The sequence below is a fragment of the Otolemur garnettii genome, unplaced genomic scaffold, assembly GCF_000181295.1.
Source record: "Otolemur garnettii isolate 467f Iridium unplaced genomic scaffold, OtoGar3 scaffold00006, whole genome shotgun sequence".
Taxonomy (NCBI): Eukaryota; Metazoa; Chordata; class Mammalia; order Primates; family Galagidae; genus Otolemur; species Otolemur garnettii.
Window position 1 is genome coordinate 7,504,831 of NW_003852401.1, and position 5,860 is coordinate 7,510,690.

At 38.5% G+C, this 5,860-nt stretch overlaps 1 protein-coding gene across 1 annotated transcript in view; it reads left to right on the forward strand.

Annotated features, from left to right (window-relative positions):
* The window catches only part of MLLT3 (MLLT3, super elongation complex subunit), a 264,740-nt gene that overhangs the window by 149,802 nt on the left and 109,078 nt on the right, over nucleotides 1–5,860 (forward strand). The window lies entirely within an intron of this gene.

Below are 5,860 nucleotides of genomic sequence, written 5' to 3' on the forward strand. Positions count from 1 at the left end.
GACGTGGCCAATGTGGGGTCTTGAATGCTTATTCGAAATCTAGGGGTTTTCTATAACATTTTGCCATTAACGATCCCTCCTTTGTGTGTGCTGTCCATTTTTCCCCACTTGGCCTTTTGACATGAATTTCTGAGTGTATGACATGAGGCTTCCTATACAAGTATGAGCTTTATGTGTATTATCCTTTTCCCCCTCTTCAATGTTTCTGTTTATACTATGTCACTATGCTAAGTTTTACTTACCTGTTACCTTGGTTCATTCTCTCATTTGCCATCCAGGCTTTGGATACATTTTTCTCAACTTAGAAGCTCATGCCAAAGTTATTATGTTGCATTAATTTTACTTCATTAATAGTAGTCAAGATTCGGGGATGAGAGGTGGCATGAGACACAGTCTTACTGCTTGGAAAGCTCAGAATCAAATAGGGTTGATGGGGGCTGGATGGTAGAGTATAAATTAGAATTGGGTAATACCATGCAATGAGAAAAGGTGAAGAGAGAAGGTACTGTTTTTTTGATCTGGAATATTGGCAGGGGGCCATCTAAAGGAGAGACTATTTGAGTTGGGCCTTGAGCGGTGAACCTGGAGGAGGTAGACAAGTGGTCCATACCCTCTCTGCTGGGGAACTAACTTGTATCTTTAAAACTTTGTAAAAGTGAGATAGTTACTCTGTATAGCTATAGTTCTTTGTTGCATAGGAAATAAGTTTTTAAAATTGCATTTGTGGATTAGATAAACAAGGTAAAAACAAAACTCAAAATTTGCCTGATGTAATCTTTAATTCTTTTTCAGGGAATTGGAGGAAATAATAAAACACAAAGGGTAAAAACATTTCTTTGTTGTTGTTTTTTTTTTTAAAGAAATAATCTGTTTTGAAATCTGCTGAATAGACGTAATAGTAAGCTAACGTGTGTGAGTGAGTGTGTGTGCTTATAAATATAAACATAAAACCTAACTGTTGATCTTTGTTCTTTCAAAATGTTATGAGTGTAAAGGCTTAGGTCATGTTTAGTAGCAGTGCGGTGAGCTACCCCATAGTACTCAGACTACTAGACTCCGGTCCTAGACTTCCAGATGCTTGAGCAGAATTGTTTGGGGTAATGAGATGGGCTGTGTAGGACCCTGTTTTCCCCATTTCTGGGGGCTCTGATATGGTGGAACTATAACAAGAAAAAAAAAGTCCAAAATCCTCAAGCTGGGAGGGACATTGGCACAAAGGAGTTGTAATAACTAGTCTATATAGAGAGAGTGGTGCGTTTCCTTCCTTAAGGGCTCTGCATAGCAAATAGAGTAAAACCAATAATTATCAATGGGCCACTGAGCCATGTCCTTTACACAAATATTCAGATATGCATAAATCATTCTGTCTGCACAGACTGGAGAGATGCTCTGGAGAGGAATCTATCAGTTGTTTTCCTGAGGCTTGGGAGAAAAATGTTTGTTTGTTTGTTTGTTTGTTTCATTTGCCTAGGAATACTTCTAAAGATTAAATGAAAGTCTTGTGGATTTAGCAGAAAGTTTGTTTTTTTTTTAACTAGGTGCTGAAAAATTTGTCCTGTTACTTATTAAATGTATTTATTGTATATATGTATGTAATTTATTATGTAAGCACAAATTCATATGTTCACCTAAGGCATGAATATTTATTTCTTTGTACTAAGCATAACTCTTTTTCAAGTATTTCTCTCCTGCAGAATATTAAAGATTTAACTAACTAAATAAAGATTTAACTTATTTTGAGTTAGCTAATTCACGACTGTTTTTTGTGTTTTTATTTCTTGCGTTCCTCTTCTAACTTAAAAATTAAATAGGTTAATGGTCAATGTATGTAATTAGCATCCTGCTATGCATTATATATTTGAATGTATATTGTACCTATTATTTTGAAAAGCTATTTTAGTGGGAAAAAGCCCAATTACTCATTTTTAAGTGAAAATTTTGGTCTGTTTTTCTCAGCCATGAATTTTGAGTATTGTGTACTAGTAGACTTACAAGGTACATGTGATTATTTAAACAAAGGAGGTTTAGAAACATCTCCCAGTTAGAACCTTGTAGTTCCTGGGTAGTAATGTGTGGAAGGAGAGGAGAGGGGAGCCATTATTTATGACTATGGAATGTTATTTTTAAAATGGCCTTTAGAAGTCTTTTGGCCCAATTGCTTAACTCAAACGCTTAACATATTGTACTATTACAATTAGAATCAGTACTCACATGAGTACTTACTGTTCAGGAGAAGATGCCTCTATGGCAATTCTTTCTATCACTTTTTAAAGGTTTGTATTGACTGTAGAGAGTTTGGAGAAGAGTTTGATTGGCTTGTATCAACTCATCATTGCTATTGGATAGCAGTCTCTTTGGCAGTGGTACGTCAGTGAGGGGCGGGCAGCATGAATCTTTTAAAAATTCAGCAAACACTTTGCTGAGTACCTGTTATTTGGCTCAATGTTAGTACTGGGAGTTAGACATAAGTAGCGATATGGTTTTTGACTTCAAGGGGCTCAATCTAGTGGAGGGGTCGGAGAGGTGAAATCAGTGCAAGGAGAGAAAAGTGGGGGAGGAACCAGGGAGATGTTCTGAAGAACTGACATCTAGGCTGGGTTTTGACAGGAATAAAGTTTCTCAATGATATATCCTGAGTTAATATGCCAGAAGGCAACTATATATTAACAGAATATTGAAATTTAAAAATCAAATAGTCTTTCATTTCATTCTAAAAATAAATTGGGTGGCTTTCTAAAGTTTGAATATCTCTTCAATAACTTCTGAAACTTGGGCTTGTATTACCTGGATCTTGAGGACTATCTGCTTCTTGATCTATCAAGAGGAAGAATGAAGTGTTTGGGATGCTTAGATCTCTGAAAGCTGACACAGTGACTAGTGATCATCAAGAAGCGGCTTTCACAGAAGTGTTGCTGAGCGACAGAAGGTGATCCCTCAGGAACACGGTTCTACTAGTTTAAAAATAATTGCTTTATGTCTAATACATTATCTCTACTGGCTAAATGTTTCTTAATTTTACCTTTTATTTCTTTTTTGGAGCTAACTTAGAAGCTCATGTTAATGATTCTGATCATAAGGTACCAGAATAAATAGTCAACTTCTACTACTTTGACTTTTTGCTACTGATTTTCTGGCCTGTTTATTATGTGTAGAAAGTTTCTATTGTTTGCCTCTAATTAAGAACTCAGGGTGCTTTACAGACGTTGTTCATTGTTATCGATAAAAATAGTGTTAAAAATAATTAAGGTATAAGTTGGTAAACAATTTCTTATAAAACCAGACTTCTGTGGAATATTAATACATAGCATGTCATTTCTTTTAAGGAGTGGAAAAAAAATCCAGAGACCTTCAACTATAAGATATGCTCACTAACACCCGTTTCTTATAATAGGAGTAATTTGCATTCAGAATAGAGAAAATGAATTATACAAAAGGGTGTACAGAGGAACAGCTATAACTTTTCTGGCATGTGCTGCAGCCCACAAAATAAACTTCCTTCAAATGACATTGGCACGATTAATTTCAAACAACCTGGACACTGAAACTGCTGTTCTGAAAAGGGTCCTGCAACCTGGACATGCCATGGGTGTAACACTAGTTTATTAGCTGGGGTGGGGACTTCAATTAGTGGCAACCTCCTTGCCCCATAGAGTTCAGGGTATTTGAATATTCCTGACACGTTGGCAGGTGGATAGTGAATGCAAGAAGCCGCTTTGGGTCTTTTTGCTTTTTCATTTTTCTGTTAGAGAAACGTATAATACCAAGTGTGATGCTTCATTACTGATTTGCTTTTTTTGATTTCAATTTGGGGAAATTTATGTGAGCTAAAGGAGACTGTCAGGAGTTTAATTATGCCTCCAGTTTACCTCTTTGTAACCAGTTTGTACGTGTGGAATGTCGAACCAATTTTCATGTAACTTATCAACATCAATTACTGTAGTGAAAGTGCCCCACACTTCTATTTCCCCACAGAGTCTCTGTGCATGTAGCAGGCCGTGCTTACAGATGTTTAGATGGTGTTTCTTCCCTTTTAAGGGGAAAAGTACGCTATCAAGTGAGTCTTCAATCCAGGGATGTGGGCCTGAGTCTTCTGATTTATATTCAGGGTTCTCTACTTGCTGCCTTTTAAAACTTGTCATCCAAAAATGCTATACAGCTGGGCGCGGTGGCTCACGCCCGTGATCCTAGCACTTCGGAAGACTAAAGTGGGTGAATCACCTGAGTTCCTGAGCTCAGGAGTTCGAGACTAGCCTGAGCAAGAGTAAGACCTGTCTCTTAAAAACAACAACAACAAAAACCCTAGCTGGGTGTTGTGGCAGGCACCTGTCACAGCTACTTGGGAGGGTGAGGCAAGGAGATCACTTGAGTCCAGGAGTTTGAGGTTGCTGTGAGCTGTGATGCCCCTGCACTCTACCTAGGGGGACAAAGTAAGATTCTGTCTCAAACCCCCCCCCGCCCAAAACAAAAATGCTATATAGTGATTGTATGTTTTAGGGATAGATTTTCTGCTTTGCTGGAGTCTCCTGCTCAGATTTTCTGTGTACCAAACCCTGTGCTATATCTTTTACACATATCACTATCTTAGTCTTTTCAGGCTACGGTAACAAAGTACATAGACTATTTGGCATATAAACACTAGAAACTTTCTTCCGATGGCTCTGGAGACTGTAAATCCCAGCTCAGGGTGCCAGCCTGGGAGGTTCTGGTAAGGGCCCTTTCGAGGTTGCAACTGCCATCTTCTCCCTGTGTTCTCACGTGGTGGAAGGGGTGACAGAGCGCTCGGGGACACTAATCTCATTCGTGAGGTCTCCCACCCTCATGACCTAATCACCTTTCAGATGTCCTGTCTCTTAATTCCATTATCATTAGTTATTAGCATTTCAATGTATGAATTTTGGTGGGCTACAATCAGTCTATCATAATCACCTTGATGAATCTTCACACTTTCTAGAAGAGGAACTCAAGGTTCAGAGAGGTGAAGTAATTTTCCAGAGGTAGCTGGCCCAGCCTGAGGTGGATCCCTGATTGGCACCCAAGTGTACTGGCTGCTGTAGCCTGAGCCATTGACACTCTTTTGCTCTGTAAGGTAAATCTTTCTGTTCTTGAGCAGTAAAATGAAACCAGCAGATGAAATTCTTGAATGTGTGGTCATAAGCAACTCTCTTGAATACCAAAGCAATGATTCAGACTCAACGCTCTGGAAGGTAAAAGCAGAAGAAATGATAGTATTTTGTGGTCTTCAAAGCCCTCGTGAAGAATTTGGAGTTTGCATTAGCTGAGGATAGGCAGAGTAGTTTCACGGTGTTGTGTAAAGTAATAGCAGGAGGACCAGGCACAGATGGGAAATGCGGGGCATGTTTGGGAGGAATCGATCAATACATTGAAACAATGCATAAGGGTTTTGGTAGGTGACGATGGGACAGGTGAGCTGCACCTGCTAAGTAGTTCTTGAAGCACCAGGGTATGTGGTCTTCATATTCAGCACATACATTTTTACTTTGTGATACTACAAAAATGTGGTCTTAACTGGAATGCTTTCAGCTGGCCTGGGATTGATGTTGGTTTGATGAAAATTTTAGCGAGGTGAAATCTTATTTAGCTTCTTAGGGCCTCTCCTTCTCCAAGAGCTTGCCTAGTCTTGCTTCCTTCTAAGTCCACCAGAAATACAAAAGCCTTATTGTTTCTTGAGTATTCTTATGATGTGATTAGACTTTAATGATATGTATGTATACCAATATTTCAGTGAGCATTCTTTTATGAGGGGAAAGCAGACAGGTAATCAGTTTCAATGTTTATCTGTAACATTGAGAGACTCTGGTTTGGGGATTTTCTTTCTTTCTTTTCTTTTTTTTTTTTTTTT